Below are 17,391 nucleotides of genomic sequence, written 5' to 3'. Positions count from 1 at the left end.
GACAATGTCATCCTAGCTTTCCATAAAAATCCTTGGACATGCACCGATAATAGGATAGGGAAGTTGCAAGTCCACTAACTCCCATTCCTACTCCTGCTGTTATTCCTAGCCCCACCAAAAGCGGTGTGAGTTGGATGGCTCATTTGTGTCTGGTGGTTGAAGTTAAAGGTATAATGAGAGATTGGTTATTGGCAGCTGTATTTATTTTGGGGGCTAAATAAACACATGTACAGGTTCCAGTCCAATTGACTGCAAAACTACATAGGAACTAGTTACACAGAGAAAAAATGCTACTTATTTTTCAAGCCAAAAAATTTCTCTATGGTGAACATGTGGGTTAGAATGTTGTTTGCACTTTTCTGAGTGGTTAAGTTCCCTGCTAAGGTGGTGTATTAGTCCATTTTCATGCTGTTGATAAAAACATAACCGAGACTGGGAAGAAAAAGAGGTTTAATTGGACTTAAAGTTCCACATATTCCACATGGTTGGGGAGGCCTCAGAATCATGGCAGGAGGTGAAAGGCACTTCTTACATGGCAGAGACAAAAGAAAATGAGGAAGATGCAAAAGTGGAAACCCCTGATAAAACCATCTGATCTTGTGAGACTTATTCAGTACCTTGAGAAGAGTATGGGGGAAACCACCTCCATGATTCAAATTATCTCCCACCAGGTCCCTCCCACAATATGTGGGAATTATGGGAGTTCAAGATGGAATTTGGATGGGGATACTGAGCCAAATCATATCATTCCACCCTTCCACCCCTGGCCCCTCCAAATCTCATGTCCTTACATTTCAAAACCAATCATGCTTTCCCAACAATCCCCCAAAGTCTTAATTCATTTCAGCATTAACCCAAAAGTCCACAGTCAAAAGTATCATCTGAGACAAGATAAGTCCCTTCCACCTATGAGCCTGTAAGATCAAAATCAAGCTAGTTATTTCCTAGATACAATGGAGGTACAGGTATTGGGTAATACAGCTATTCCAAATGGGAGAAATTGGCCAAACAAAGGGGTTAGAGGGCCCATGCAAGTCCAAAATGCAGCAGGGGAGTCAAATGATCTCCTTTGACTCCGTGTCTCACATCCAGGTCACACTGATGCAAGAGGTAGGTTCCCATGGTCTTGGGCAGTTCCACTCCTGTGGCTTTGCAGGGTATAACCCCCTCCTGGCTGCTTTCACAGGCTGACATTGAGTGTCTGCAGCTTTTCCAGGTGCACGGTGCAAGCTGTTGGTGCATCTATCATTCTGGGGTCTGGAGAACGGTGGACCTCTTCTCACACCTACACTAGGTGATGCCCCAGTAGGGACTCTGTGTGGGGGTTCCAACCCCACATTTCCCTTCTGCATTGCCCTAGCAGAGGTTCTCCATGAGAGCCTCGCCCCTGCAGCAAACTTTTGCCTGGGCATCCAGGTGTTCCCACACGTCTTCTAAAAATCTAGGTAGAGGTTCCCAAACCTCAATTCTTGACTTCCCTGCACCTGCAGGCTCAACATCAACTGGAAGCTGCCAAGGTTTGGGGCTTGCACCGTCTGAAACCATAGGCCAAAGCTGTATCTTGGTGCCTTTTAGCAATGGCTGGAGCAGCTGGGACACTGGGCACCAAGTTCCTAGGCTGCACATAGCATGGGGACTCTGGGCCTGGCCCAGGAAACCACTTTTTCCTCCTAGGCTTCTGGGTCTGTGATGAGAGGGGCTGCCTGGAAGACCTATGACATGCCCTGGAGACATTTTCTCCATTGTCTTGGGGATTAACATTCAGCTCCTTGTTACTTATGCAAATTTCTGCAGCCACCCTGAATTTCTCCTCAAAAAAATGAGTTTTTCTTTTCTTCTGCACCATCAGGCTGCAAATTTTCTGAATTTTTATGCTGTTTCCCTTTTAAAATGGAATGCTTTTAACAGCATTCAAGTCACTTCTTGAACGCTTTGCTGCTTAGAAATTTCTTCTGCCAGTTACCCTGATTCATCTTTCTCAACTTCAAAGTTCCACAAATCTCTAGGGCAGGGGCAAAATCCTGCCAGTCTCTTTGCTAAAACGTAACAAGAGTCACCTTTGCTCCAGTTCCCAACAAGTTCCTCATCTCCATCTGGGATGACCTCGGCCTGGACCTTACTGTTCATATCACTGCCAGCATTTTTTCAAAGCCCTTCAGCAAATCTCTAGGAGGTTCCAAACTTTCCCACATTTTCCTATCTTGTTCTGAGTCCTCCAAACTGTTTCAACCTCTGCCTTTTACCCAGTTCCAAAGTCACTTCCACATTTTTGGATATCTTTTCAGCAACACCCCACTCTTCTGGTACCAATTTACTGCATTAGTCTACTTTCATGTTGCTGATAAAGACATACCTGAGACTGGGAAGAAAAAGAGGTGTAATGGACTACAGTTCCACATGGCTGGGGTGGCCTCAGAATCATGGCAGGAGGTGAAAGGAACTTCTTACATGGCAGAGGCAAGGGTAAAATGAGAAGATGCAATAGTGGAAACCCCTGATAAACCCATCAGACCTCATGAAATTTATTCACTACCATGAGAACAGTATGGGGGTAACTGCCCCCATGATTCAAATTATCTCCCACTGGGTCCCTCCCACAATATGTGGGAATTATGGGAGTACAATTCAAGATGGGTTTTGGGTGTGGACACAGAGTCAAACCGTATCAGGTGGCCAAGGGAAAATGTGAACACAGCTAGTGGGCCTACCTTGACAGTACTTAGACTGTGTCTCCTTTACAGTGCCCTTATCTAGGGATGGTTTCCATGAAAAATGTATAGGTTTTCTAAATGATGCAGTTTGGGTAACTGCATAGCTTACATCTCTAAGGTGTAGAGATACATTGATGACTTTTCAAGCTTCCCAGGACATAACCAGAATTTTAGCTTCCCTTAATACAAAGTAGCACCTGGAATTTTAGCTCTGTAAATGTTGATATTGGGCCCGAAATGGGTTTCTTTGGGGATGCAACCCCAGAAAGGTGCTCTGGTAGGACTGGAGAAGGTTTGCTGCTCATCCTGTCATTGTAGGTCATTTTTTTTTCAAGGGACGAAAATCAGGTTGGAATTGGGATGGCAATGTATTTGGATGATGATGGAGATAAACAAAGCCAACAGCTCTTTGCCAGAGCTGAGCTGGTGGTATTTAACAATCTTTGCATTAAATTTAAAGTTCTTAATAAATATTCAGAATCCATTAATTGCCTGAGGGGTAAAGTGAAAGTCTGTTGTAAAATTAACCTGATTCCCAGTATGCGTGGTCCCGGTATACACAGGCTGTGGATGGCCTTATGGAATGAAAATATTTACTTATTTGTTATTTTGTTCTATAGAGTGGGAACTTCAAGGGGTGGATACTTAGGCTGTCAGGAATGCTTGTTACAAAAATGAAGTAAAACATTTTGCTTAATTAGTACAAAGGAAGTGATTCCATCTGTTTGGAAGAAGGCAATTAAATTGTAAAAATAAAAAATGGCTACTATTATCTAGCTTACAGTAACTATGTAACAAAGACCCCAAGGAAAGTTGACAGGCATTTATCTTGTGGCTCTCTTTTTGAATAGGTACTTCAGGTCAGGTTCACAGGTGTGGTGGCTGATGGGAGCTTCAGGTTCCAGGTCCAGGGCTTCAGGTATCAGAGGCTTGACCCTGGAAAGATGTACCCAACTATCTAATCCTAGTAATTTGACTGCAGAAGGCACGGCCAATACCAATGAAAATGGTTCCTTCCATTTGGATTGTAACTGTTGAGCAGGTGATCCCTCCTTCCGTGTACTTTTCCCTTTGCCTGATTTTAGGTTGCTAGTTAGTTCCTGGTTTGTGGAGGCTTTATGTTCCAAACTTTTGTATAGCCTGCTGAAATTGTCCCAGGTCAACTAGGTAGTTTACTAAACTGGCTGTTTCTGGATCAGTAATTAGATCATTAGATAAAAATGTCCTTCCATATAACATTTTGTATGGGCTCATATTAATTTTTGCTCCAGGGAAATTACAGATCCTTAAGAGGACTATGGGCAGTAAGCTAAGCCAAGTTTCTGATGTTTCCTGACATACCTCAACCAGTGGCCTTTTTATAGTTTGATTAACACTTTCTACTTTCCCAGAGGATTGAGATCTTCATACTGAGTGCAAATAATATTTGATTCCAAAAGCCTTAGCAACCCCTTGAATTATTTGGGAGACAAAAGTTTGATCATTATCACTTTGGAGGCTTTGGGGTAACCCAAACCAGGGGATTATTTCCTTTAAAAGAACCTATATAACTTCATTAGCCTTCTCTGTTCTGGTAGGGTAAAGTTCAACGCAGCCAGTAAAGGTGTCAATTGATACTAGCAAAAACTTGTATCCTTTACAAGTTGGCATATGGGTGAAGTCTAATTGCCAGTCTTCCCCTTTAACTTTAGCCAATGTGTTCACACACAAAATCCCTTTTACAATTAATTTTTCATAAACCTTCCACAATGTGTTCAAACCTTTAGGTTTTTCCTATCTCACTTAAACCCTTTAACTCCCTAAACTTAGGACTTTTGAAAACTGAGATATTAGACACCATCATTTAAAGTTAGTTATTTCTTTGTTAACTGTTTTTTAATAGCCAGTGAACATCATACACTCATCCAAACAACAGCCTCAAAGTTAAACACATAAGCATTTTTGCCAATAACTCAGAAGATTCAGCTAACAACATTAAATTAATCTCATTTGTCAAAGAAGATATACAAATCAAGACCATTTTGTTTTGGCTGGGTTAATAGCTTTATAACCTTCTATGCCAAACACTGACACCTCAAAACATCTAGCAAAGACAAATATAAAACCCAGACAAAAATGTATGCTGACAATTATAAAGACATTTCTATTTTTATTTCACCAATAATTTTAAAGCCAGCTTGTTTAATAAAGATTTACTTATGTCACATGAACTTGAAAATTGCTGGGACTTATTTACTTAATTTATGAGTGCTCCTTTATTTATAAATCAATTTGGTAGACACAGCGTAAAACATAATAAATGTACATACACATAAACACACCTAGAAATGTATACACACACAAATAAGAATCCAATAGCTTTTACCTTGGAACTCTAGCCATGAGGTAGCAATACAATCTCACTGATTTTACATGGTTACATTGTGTTGGCCCCAATAAGTAATCCAATGAAAGCTGTGAACCAAAATTTTAGGTAAAGCAGTTTCCATGGCAGTTTGATTTTTAAATTCTGAAGAACACTGGGGCCATACAATACCAAAGGAGAGCATCACATGTTAACCAGGTCAAACCCAGCTTAGAACAGCAGCACAAAAGCCTGGATACATGCAACTCCATTCCACTTCCCCATTTAGCAGCAAACTTCAGATTCCCAACAATAGTGAGGCCAAACAGTATTGCAAAAGAATATCAAGCATTTCCTCCTTGAAATATCAGGGTCAAATTGGATTATCAGGGTCAAATTGATTCTAATGGTTGAGGATGTAGCCAAGTGGGAAGTCGGGTGGAATAGATGGAGTGTTTCCCATTATCATCTGAAAGAAAGAGAAAAGTCCAGGGCTTAGTACTGGACCTCAGAATCTCTGCCTAGTACATCCTATTTAGAGAGGTTAAGGTCTGGAGTTGGATCCCCTAGGGCATCCCCCTTTAGGGTCCAATCTTAGAGTATCGGATGCCTCTGACCTTAGGTGGGCACTGGTGCCACTTTGTATGCTTTTCCTCCAGAGGTAATGGCCTACTATGAGCTTTCCTTTTGTTCCTGGGTGTGTAATACCCAACTTTTAGCATACCACCAATTTAGATAGGCCATATCTTCCTGTATTCCTCATGGGACTAAGGGGATTCCCAAACATTGCAATGTTAACAGTACCAAGGTTGGTGGGGTGTTCTAAGGAAGGGTCTCCAGGGGTAAATTGAAGATTGTGGTTGAGAATTTCTATGGGGTTCAAGGTATGCAAGTGGATGTGTAAGCAATGCCCATCAAGCTATGGGGTCCCCTTAGTGGAGGTCGAAAATATAGAAGTATTCTAAAGTTTACGGGTTCCAAAGGTCCTCAGTCAGTCAAATAGATTGATTAGGAGAAGGGAGGTCAAAACGCCTAAGGGATATTATATTTTGCCCTTACAGGTTAACTCTATGGGAAAATTTTGCAAATCACCTGAAACATGTGTGAGTTTGCCCTGGACGAGCTGCTGCTACTAATTTCATTACATGTAGAGATCAGGGACTATAACCGGAAAATACAAAAAAGAGTCCTTCCCCTTATGGGCAGGGCAACCATCCCCATTCACTCCTTGGCCTTCAGGTAACACCAGAGAGTGGCCCAGGAAAGTCATCCTCAATTACCAGGACTCAAGTCTCTCACCCAAACCAGGCAGTGGTGGTCAGGTGCTAACACACGGAAAACTTTCAGTTTCACCGTAGAGCAGCCTCTGCCAGATACCTGCAGCTGCCTCCATGCTTAGGTGCTATCTGCCAAGGGTCCCGAGTTGGAAAGGGAAAAAGAGAGAGAGAGAGAGAGGGAGAACAGGGCTCCTCTATATAGAGCAAAGAAGAAAAGGAAAAAAACAGAGAGAGAGAAGAAAAATAAATCCCAAACTTGGGGCTTACCTCCTTGCTGGCTCACCAAAATATGTTACTGGCGCATGGTCTTGACTACAAGTTGTCCAGGTTCTTGGCATTTTAAACAAAGAATAGGCACAGTGCACAAAGCAATGAACAAATGAAGCAAGTAAAGCACGGATGTATTGAAATGAAAGTGCAATTCACAGAATGGGAGTGGGCTTGAGCAAGCGGCTCAAGAGCACTGGTTACAGAATTCTAAGGTTTAAATACCCTCTAGAGGTTTCCCATTGGTTACTTCATTTACACCTTATATAAATGAAGTAGTGGCCCACAACAAGTCTGATTGTCTCCCACAACCCAATCAGAAGCTGAATTGAAGATACAAAGTTACACATGAAGACTTGGCCTACCATCAGTCCTGGTTGCAGGAGGGGACCAATAAAAGGTACTTTTCATTTTTCATCTGCAACACAGAAAAGGGGGAGGGGGCAGTTGCAAAGGGAGCAACCTCTGTTCTTTTGTTACTTGGGCATGGAAAGTTGGGGTTTTCCTTTTGATTTAGTTCTAAGAAGTCAGTGTGAATTGGCCTTAGGTTCCCTGCCTTTAGACCCTATTCTCCTGCCTTGCTTTGTCTTATATTTTATCTGTCTCTGTCATAACAAGTATACTCATCAATATTAACAAGTTGATTGTATAAGTTTGGATATAATTCACCCCATTTTGTTTCTGTAATACTATCCCAGGTTATTTTCCTCCCTGTAGTCATTGTAGCAAGTTCATTTCTTTCCTCCTGGTACTCGTAAACAGGCTTTTGCAATATTTACTACTCATTTACTTCCTATTAGCATTTGCTATTTGTCTTTTTTAAAAAAATCTTCACTCAATTCTTATGCATCCACATTTGGTGTGCAACTCTAGAACTTAGAATATGTTTTTTGGAAAAGTTGAAAGTGTAGTTTACTGAAAGATATGTGTTTCACACACAGCAATAGCAAACAGTCCAATCTTAAAGTTTACACAAACGTAAACAACTTCAAAACTAACTATATATATACACACACATATGTATATATCTTTATGTGTGTGTGTGTGAAGCTGAAGTCACTGACTTGGATAACTTTATCCTGCATCCAATATTTTGCACAGGACATTCATTCTTAAGGCAGAATAATTAAATTTGACAGGCAAATGACTTGGTCAAAGTGGGAGTATACTGGAACAGACAAATTTCTTGCTAATGAGGATTTATCTGTGGTGACAATTTCATTCTTAGAGTATGTTATATAAGAAACACATTTGAGAGAACATAAAAATATAAATTTTTAAGACACATGAATATGATTTTTCAACAAGAGATCAGAGAGACTAGGCATTCTATTATGAAGTGAAGTGATGCCCATAACAAACTAACAAACTCCAACATACTTTTTCTGATATGGTACATAAAGAGTGTAAAATATCAAATTACATTTTTGGGGGTATATTGCTTTAGACTGTAGATTCCAAGGTCTAGTATAAAAAGTATCCTGGATAGTTAAAAGCAGTTGAATGTCAACTCCTACTGTTACTTAGAAGGCTATTACTTAGGATAGTCTTACACCACCAACAAAACCCTGTTCAGAGAAGAAATAAATGTGTACTAAAATAAAAATGAAGCCCTTCCTGCAACATATATACAAAAACACTTCTTAATTACTAACAAAAAACATCTTAACTGTAGAATGAAGAGCATCAGAGCTAGAGAGACGTAAGAACATACCGCCCTGCCTAGATGGATCAATGAATATATGGGATGAAACCAACAGTTCTACGGGCACCCTGGGAGATGTCCTATTCAGAATGGGAGACCTTGGCATTTTTAAATACTGCCCAAAGACTTAACCAAATCTTGGATCTTGAAGTTAGAGTCTGTCCTTGTATTTTAAAACTCTTCACACAATGAAAAAGCCACACTGGCTGGGTGCAGTGGCTCACGCCTGTTATCCCAGCACTTTGGGTGGCTGAGGGAGGTGGATCACCAGAGGTCAGGAGTTCAAGACCAGCCTAGCCAACATGGCAAAATCCTGTCTCTACTAAAAATAATAATAATAAAAATAGCTGGGCACGGTGGTGGGCACCTGTAGTCCCAGCTACCTGGGAGGCTAAGGAAGGAGAATCACTTGAACTCAAGAGGTGGAGGTTGCAATGAGCCAAGTTCGCACCATTGCACTCCAGCCTGGGTGACAGAGTGAGACTCTGTCTCAAAAATAAAAGAAAGGAAGGAAGGAAGGAAGGAAGGAAGGAAGGAAGGAAGGAAGGAAGGAAAGAAGGAAGGAAGGAAGGAAGGAAAGAAAGGGAAAGAAAGAAAGAAAAGAAAGGAAGGAAGGAAGGAAGGGAGAAAAAGTCACACTGATTATTTTTGTAATCTTAATATTTTCTCTCTTCTTCTCTTATCAATTTTCTTTCATATTTTCTATTTACAGTAATAAAAACATCTCAGAACAACACTCATTATTTTTTCTTTTTTCTCTGGAATCTCTGCACTATTCTTAGTCTGTGACCAAATAGTTTCTCTATGTTCAACACCTCCATTCCCAGTATCACCTCCACCTTTTTTATTTTCAGTTTTTGAGGTTTATTATCACCTTTTCTGACACATTATTTTTGAAAAATTTTTCATTTCTCTACAAAATTCCACCAGAAGTTCTAGAATATTTCAAAAATAATAAATTTACATTATAGATAGTAATTAAACCATAGTAACCACAGATTTTCTTAATTGTGATCCATATAAAGAGACAAGTGAATTAAAACCATTATTTACATGTAAATACAATTGTATATAACAAAAATATAATTAGAATTCAGATGGAAAAGTGTAAGGTTTCCTATGTTGTATATATTTACAAATTAAGCCTTTGGGTTTCTAGTTCAGCATTTAAAGAGCTTGGAAGTCACCATTCTTTCTTAGCAACAAGTAAAAAGCTGAAAAAACTGAAAAATCAACAGCTCTTCCTAGATCTGGCAGAGAAGTGAGGTCACAGGACAAAATATTGCTTCCCAAATGTAAAAGACAGACATGTAAATACTTTTGATAAGTTGAGTTAAGAGGATTCCAGTTTACCAAAGCAGAAACCATAGAGCATGGCTCCATGCAGGAGCCAGTCTCAAGGGAGAAAAACGTGACTGGTAATTGATGAATTCTTACTGTGGACAACTCTGATAGTCAAAAACGATACAGAAACCCAGTCATATAGGGGCCCTCACACTTTGTGAGTTTTACCTCTAGGAGCTCTACCAGGTCCTCACAATGAATATCAAAGAAAAATCCTCTCATGCCTTCAGCACCAAAAAAAAAGGGGAAAAAATTTTGGAATGTGTCAGAACATTCTGTTCTACTTAACAAGGTCTACCCTTATTAGAAACTATTTTACCAGGGCCCGAAGTATTGAGGTTTTATCAGATACTAACTTACCTGGGGGAAGAAAAATGCCCAACTCTAGCCCCTTTTGGCCATTTGATCCCACCTAATGGCCAGGAGTGGAATCAGAGTTGAGATCGCGAAACAGGGTAATGTTCACAACCTGGAGGTACATGCATACCAAAAGACCGAGGCCAAATTATGCAACTATATAATGTTTCCCCTCCCCTACACCTGGCCTTCAAATCATTAAAGGCCTGTTTACTGGAGTTCCTTTTACCCAGTACATCATGCCTATCTTGCAACATAAAATTATAAAGCATAACAAAAGAAAAAAAAACGAGTTTGAAGAGACTGAACAAGTATCAGAGCCAGTTAAAAGTGACAGGAATGTTGGAATTATCAGATCAGAAAATAAAAATAAACTATTATTAATATGTTAATGATTTTAATGGGAAAATTAGACCACATGTCAGAACAATGAATAATGTAAGCAGAGAGATAAAAATTCTAAGAAATAATTACAAACAGATACTAGAGATCAAAAACACTGTAACAGAAATAAAGAATATGTTTGATCTGCTCATTGAGTAGACTGGATGCAGCTGAAGAAGGAGTCTGAAAGCTTGACAATATGATAGTAGAAACTTCCAAATATGAAAGAAAAAAAAGAGAGGGAGAGAAAGAAGAACAAAAAAAAAAGGTCACAGAATGGTCAAGAACCATGAAACAACTACAAAGGATGTAGCATGTTTAGTGATAATAACAGAGGAAGAAAGACAGAAACAGAAATATCTGAAGTAATAATGAGTGAGGATTTTCTCCAAATTAATTTCAGACACCAATCCACATATCCAGGAAGTTCAGAGAAAAACAAGCAGTATAAATCACACATACACACACACACACACACACACACAAACTCTGAATCTAGGCATATTGTATTCAAATTTCAGAAAGTCAAAGATAAGAAAAAGTGTTGAAGAAAGCCAAATGGAAAAAAAAAACACACATTATCTACATAGAAGCAGAAATAAGAATTACATCCAACTTCTCCACAGAAACCATGCCAGAAAGAAGAGACTAGAGTGAAATATTTAAAGTTTGTAAAGAAAAAAATAAACCAACCTAGAATTATGCACCCTACAAAATTTTTTTAAGTGAAAGAGAGGGCCAGGCATGGTGGCTCACACCTGTAATTCTAGCACTTTCGGAGGTCAAGGCAAGTAGATTGCTTGAGCCTAGGAGGTCGAGACCAGCCTGGACAACATGGTGAATCCCCATCTCTACAAAAAATCATCCAGGCACGGTGGTGTGCACATGTAGTCCTAGCTACTCAGGAGGCCGAGGTGAGAGGATCACTGTAGCCTGGGTGGTCAAGGCTGCAGTGAGCCATTATCATGCCACTACACTCCAGCCTGAGTGACAGAATGAGACCTTGTCCAAAAGAAAAAAAAGAAGTAGTGAAGGCAAAACTAAGACTTTCTTAAACAAAAATTGCTGAAATTTGTTGCCTTGCAGGAAATGTTAAAAAAAAGTTCTTCTGTAATCCCAGCACTTTGGGAGGCCGAGGCGGGTGGATCACGAGGTCAGGAGATCGAGACCATCCTGGCTAACACGGTGAAACCCCGTCTCTACTAAAAATACAAAAAATTAGCCGGGCGTGGTAGCGGGCGCCTGTAGTCCCAGCTACTCGGGAGGCTGAGGCAGGAGAATGGCGTGGACCCGGGAGGCGGAGCTTGCAGTGAGCCGAGATCGCGCCACTGCACTCCAGCCTGGGCGACAGAGCGAGACTCCGTCTAAAAAAAAAAAAAAAAAAAAAAAAAAAAAAAAAAAAAAGTTCTTCAGAGAGAAGGAAAATGATACAGCTCAGAAATTCAGATCTACATAAACAACCCAACAGCTTAGAGAAGAAGTAAATGAAGGTAAAACAAAAATTTCTATTTCTTATTCTTAATTGACCTAACAGATTACAGTTTGTTCAAAATAGTAATAGCAATAATATATTTGATTATATATACATATATTATATATACATATGTAATGCTTATGTATACTGAATAACAGCAACAATAGAAGAAATAGGAGGAATTAATTAGGAATACTTTATTTTTATGATGTACTTGTGCCATCCCTTAAGCAGCATAGTGTTAGGTGAAAGTGCACTTGGATTTGTTGTAAATGTATATTGCAAACTCTGGGACAACCAGTAGCAAAATTAAAAAGAGAAGAAAAACTGATATGCTTGAAAATGAGCAAAAATTGAATAATATAAAATGCTCAATTGAGACCACAATAAGCAGAAAATGTACAGAGACAAAAATAGAAACAAAGAACAAGAGCAACAAATAGAAAACAGTAACAAATATAGTGGATATTCATCTAACTATATTAATACATCACTTTAAATATTAATTGTCTAAATGAGCTAATTAAAGGAAAGTGCCAGAGTTTATTTAAAAAAGAGACAAAACTGTATGTTGTTGAAACAAACCGATTTTAAATACAAAAACACATACTTTAAAAGTAAAGATATAGAGAAAGATCTATGATACTAACATTAATCAAAAGACAGCAGGAGTATGTATACTAATTTCATACAGAGCAGGCTTCAGAGTGAGGAAAGTTTTGAGGAATAGGTGAAGGCATTAAATATTGATAAATGTGACAATTCTCCAAGGAGACATAACAATCCTTAACGTGTATGTACCTAACAATAGAGCATCAAAATACATGAGGCAAAACCTGATAGTATTGCAAGGCCAAATAGATGAACCCCTTATTATAGTTGGAGACTTTAACACACCTATATTAAAATGGACTAATCTAGCTGACAGAAAATCAGTAAGGACATCATTGACTTTAGCATCACCATCGATCAATTGGATACAATTGGCATCTATGGACTACCTCATCAAACAACAGCAGATTGCACATTCATCTCAAGCTCATATAGAACATTCACCAAGATAAACAAAAATCTGGGTCATTTAAAAGAATAAAAATTAAACAGTGTATGCTTTCAAAACATAATAGAATCAAACTAGAAATGAATTACAGAAAGATAACTGGAAAATCCCAAAATATTTGATATTAAGCAACATGACTCTAAATAACACAGAGATCAAGAGGAAATCTCAAGCAACTGTTAAAAATATTTTAACTTAATATAAAAATACAACTTATCAAACCCTGTGGGGTGCATCAAAAGAAGTACTTAGAAGGAAATCATAGCATTGAATGCATATATCAGGATAGAAGAAAAATCTAAAATCAATAGCCTAAGCTTTCACCTTAAGAAAGTAAAAAAAAAAAAAAAAGAACAATTTAAATGCAAAGCAGAAAAAAAAAATAACAAAAACAAATATAGCAGAAATCAGTGAAACTAAAAACAAGAAATTAGTTGAGGAAAACCAAAACCAAAGCTCATTCTTCAAAATGATCAATAGAATTGATAAGCCTCTAACCAGTCTAGCCAAGAAAAAAAAAAGGACACAAATTACTCATATTAAAAAGAAAAGAGGGATATTCCTACAGATCCCACTGACATTTAAAAGATTATAAAGGAATATAATGAACAACTATATACTCATGAATTTGATAATGTATAAAATGGACCAATTCCTTGAAAGCCAATGTGCCAAGTTTCACACAAGAAGAAATAAACAATCTGAATTAACCTATATCCATTAAATGAGTGGAATCAATAATTATATATCTAAAAGAAAATAAATAATTCTTCCAAAAAGATACATGCACTTGTATGTTCATCACAGCACTATTCACAACAGCAAAGATATGGAATTAACCTAGGTGCCCATCAATACTGAACTGAATAAAGAAAATTTGATACATATACACCATGAATACTACACAGCCAAAAGAATGAAATTATGTCTTTTGAAGCAAAACGGATGTAGCTGCAGGCTATTAACCTAAGTGAATTAACACAGCAGTAGAAAACCAAATACCACATGTTCTCACTTGTAAGTGAAAACTAAACATTGGGTATTCACGGGCATAAAAATGGCAACAATCAATACTAGGGACTACTAGATGAGAAAGGGAATGCAAGAGTTTAGAAAGTAACTGTTGGGTACTATGCTCACTACCTTGGTGACGGTATTGATTATACCCCAAACCTCACATCATGCAATATACTCATGTAACAAACTTGCATATGTACCATCTGAATCTAAAATAAAAGTTGAAATTATTTTAAAAATTAATCTTTCAAAGCAGAAAGCACAAAATATATATGTATATATACGTAGCAGTTGTCTTTCACAAAATAGAAGCAGAGGAAATACTTCCTAATTCATACCATGAGGCCAGCATCACCCTGATACCAAAGCCAGACAAAGACATTACAAGAAAACTACAGACCAATATATTGTATAATCATAGGTGCAGAAATCTCCACAAAATATATCATATAAAATCTAATAATGTATAAAAAATCTATACACCATGGCTAAGTGGAATTTATCTCATGTATGCAAGGTTGGTCCAGCATTTGAAATTCAGTCGATGTAATTTATCACATCTACAAACCTAATGAAAATATCACACGATCATATAAATAAATGCAGAAAAAGTACTTGACTGAAATCCAACACCTACTCATGTTAAAAGTTCTTTAAAAACTAGACATAAAGGGAAATTCCCTCAACTTGATAAAGAATATCTACAAAAACAAACAAAAAACCTACAGCTAACATTATACTTAAATAGTGAGAAACTCAAAACTTTCCTGCTAAGATCAGAAACAAGGCAAGAACGTTCTCTTGCCACTGCTTTTCAACATTGTATTAGATGGTCTAGGTAATGCAATAAGACAAAAAAAGTGATACAGATTGGGAAGGAAGAAATAAAACTGTCTTGTTTGTAGATGACATGATAATCTATATAAAAATCTGAAAGAACTGACCAAACAACAACAACAAAAAACTGCTGGAACTAATAAGCAATCTTAGCAATGGTACGGCATACAAGGTTAATATGCAAAAGTCAATATTTTTGTGTAAACAACAACAATTATCAAGTGGAATTTAAAACTAAAAACACATTTCCATTTATATTTGTGCCCCATATATAAAATATTTAGGTATAAATCTAACAAAATGTGTGCAAGGTATACATAAGGAAAACTACAACGTTTGGTTGAAAGGTAGCAAAGAAAAAATAAATAAATAGAGTCATAGTTCATGTTCAGGAATAGGAAGATTCAGTATTGCTAAGATGTTAGTTCTTTCCAGATTGATCTATAGATTCAGTACAATTCCAGTAAAGTCTCAGAAAGTTTTCTTGTGTGTATTAGAAACTGATTCTAAAGTTTATATGAAAAGGCAAAAGACCCAGAATGTACAACTAAATACTGGAGAAGGAAAGACAAAGGACTGACACTATCCAACTTCATGACTTATTATAAAGCTGCATTAATCAAGACACTGTGGTGCTGGTTATATACATACATATATATATATATATATATATGTATATAACCAATTGATCGATGGAACAGAATACAGAACTCAGAAATTGACCCACATAAATACAGTAAACTGATCTTGACAAAGGAGCAAAGGCAATACAATGAAGAGAAGATAGTATTCAATAAATAGTGCTGGAAAAACTGGAAATTCACATTCAAAAATATAGATATAGGCACAGACATGACACCACTCACAAAAATCTCAAAATGAATCCTAGACCTAAATGTGGTATACAAGATTATAAAATTCCTAGAAGATAATAGGACAAAACTTAGATGACCTCAGATATGGTGATGACTTCTTAGATAAAATATCAAAGGTACAAATCATGAAAGAGACAATTAATAAGCTTGGTTTTGTTAAAATTAAAAACTTTTGTTCTGGGAGAGACACTGTCAAGCGAATGAGAAAACAAGCCGTGGATTGGAACAAAATATTTGCAAAAAAAATACAACTGATGAAGAACTGTTATGCAAACAAAGAACTCAAAACTCTACAATAGGAAAATAAACAATCTGAATAAAAATAAGCAAAAGTCCTGAACACACATCTCACTAAAGAAGAAATATAGGTGGCAAATAAGCATATGAAAAGATGGTCATCATCATACATCATTAGGAAATTTCAAATTAAAACAATAATGAGAGAGCACTTAAACAATAGTAAGAGACGTCTATTAGTATTACCAAAATCTAGAACACTGCCAACACAAAATGCTGCTGAGGATGCAGAGCACAGGAACTCTCATTCATTGCTGGTGGAAATGCAAAATGGTACAGCTACCTTTTAAGACAGTTTGGCAGTTTCTTACAAAACTAAACATGCTCTTACCATATGATCCAGGAATCATGCTCCTTAAGATTTACCCAAATGAGTTTAAAACTTATATCCACACAAAAAAAATCCTCACACAATATGTAAAACAACTTTTTGCATAACTGCCCAAACCTGGAAGCAACCAAAATGTCCTTCAGTAGGTAAATGGAAAAATAAACTGGTACATTCAGACAATGGAATGTTAGCACTAAAAACAAAACAAAACAAAAAAAAGTGCTATCAAGCCATAAAAGAAGTCATAGAGAGGAAACTTAAATACACATTACGAAGTGAAAGAAGCAAATTTGAGAAAGCTACATACAGCATTTCAACTACATAACATTCTGAAGCAAAACTATGAAAAAAACGAAGAATGGTTACAAGAAGTTAAATAGGAGAAAGTGTTGAATAAGCAGGATCCAAAGGCTTTTTAAGGCAGTGACTCTATTGTGTATAATACTACAATGGTCAATACCTACCATTATACATTTGTAGAATCCATAGAGTGTACAACATCAAGAGTCTTCCTTAATGTAAACTACAGACTTGGGAAGATTATGGTGTGTCAATGTAGGTTCATAGATTGTAACAAATGATGTACCACTGTGAGGTCACAGTGAGAGAGGTTGTGGGTGGGTAGGGACAGGGTATATATGGGAATTCTCTGTACTTTCCACTCAATTTTGCTATAAACCTAAAACTGCCCCCTCAAAAAAAGCTTATTATTTAAGACAATCAACTGCATACATAATCCTTTTAACTTGAAAAGATTAAAACTTTGACTCTAAAAGGTCTGCAAGTAAAGTATGCATTTTCTGTGAGTGCTACATCATATTTTTTATCATCTTTATATATAACATGCTGAATTTTATAAAACAAGTGATATATTAGGCTCAATCCAATATGGTAAACTAAGAGACTCATTATTGAAACATCTGGTGTTTTCTGCATGTTTATGAATATCAATGTCTCAAACTGAAGACTTCAATTGTGTCACATTATGAGAATTTCAGGAATTCAGATTTTCCTTGATCACACAATTGACACATTTATAGACTTAATGACTTACAAGACACTATTTTACCAAGTTTTATAAAGTATTTTGAAGCATTAAGATCCATATTGA

At 37.3% G+C, this 17,391-nt stretch overlaps 1 long non-coding RNA gene across 1 annotated transcript; it reads right to left on the bottom strand.

The window, feature by feature from the left end:
* Positions 1-5,055: 5,055 nt before the first annotated feature.
* LOC107974096 (uncharacterized) lies at positions 5,056-16,817 on the bottom strand. The gene is made up of 3 exons (XR_001716641.1): positions 16,745-16,817; positions 6,600-6,662; positions 5,056-5,524 (listed from the first exon to the last, which is right to left on the bottom strand). It is a non-coding gene; the product is annotated as an uncharacterized LOC107974096 (long non-coding RNA).
* Positions 16,818-17,391: the final 574 nt, after the last annotated feature.

The sequence above is a fragment of the Pan troglodytes genome, chromosome 3, assembly GCF_028858775.2.
Source record: "Pan troglodytes isolate AG18354 chromosome 3, NHGRI_mPanTro3-v2.0_pri, whole genome shotgun sequence".
In the NCBI taxonomy this organism is placed as follows: domain Eukaryota; kingdom Metazoa; phylum Chordata; class Mammalia; order Primates; family Hominidae; genus Pan; species Pan troglodytes.
The sequence above is the reverse complement of the archived record's forward strand: the minus strand, read 5'-3'. Positions and strand labels throughout refer to the sequence as shown.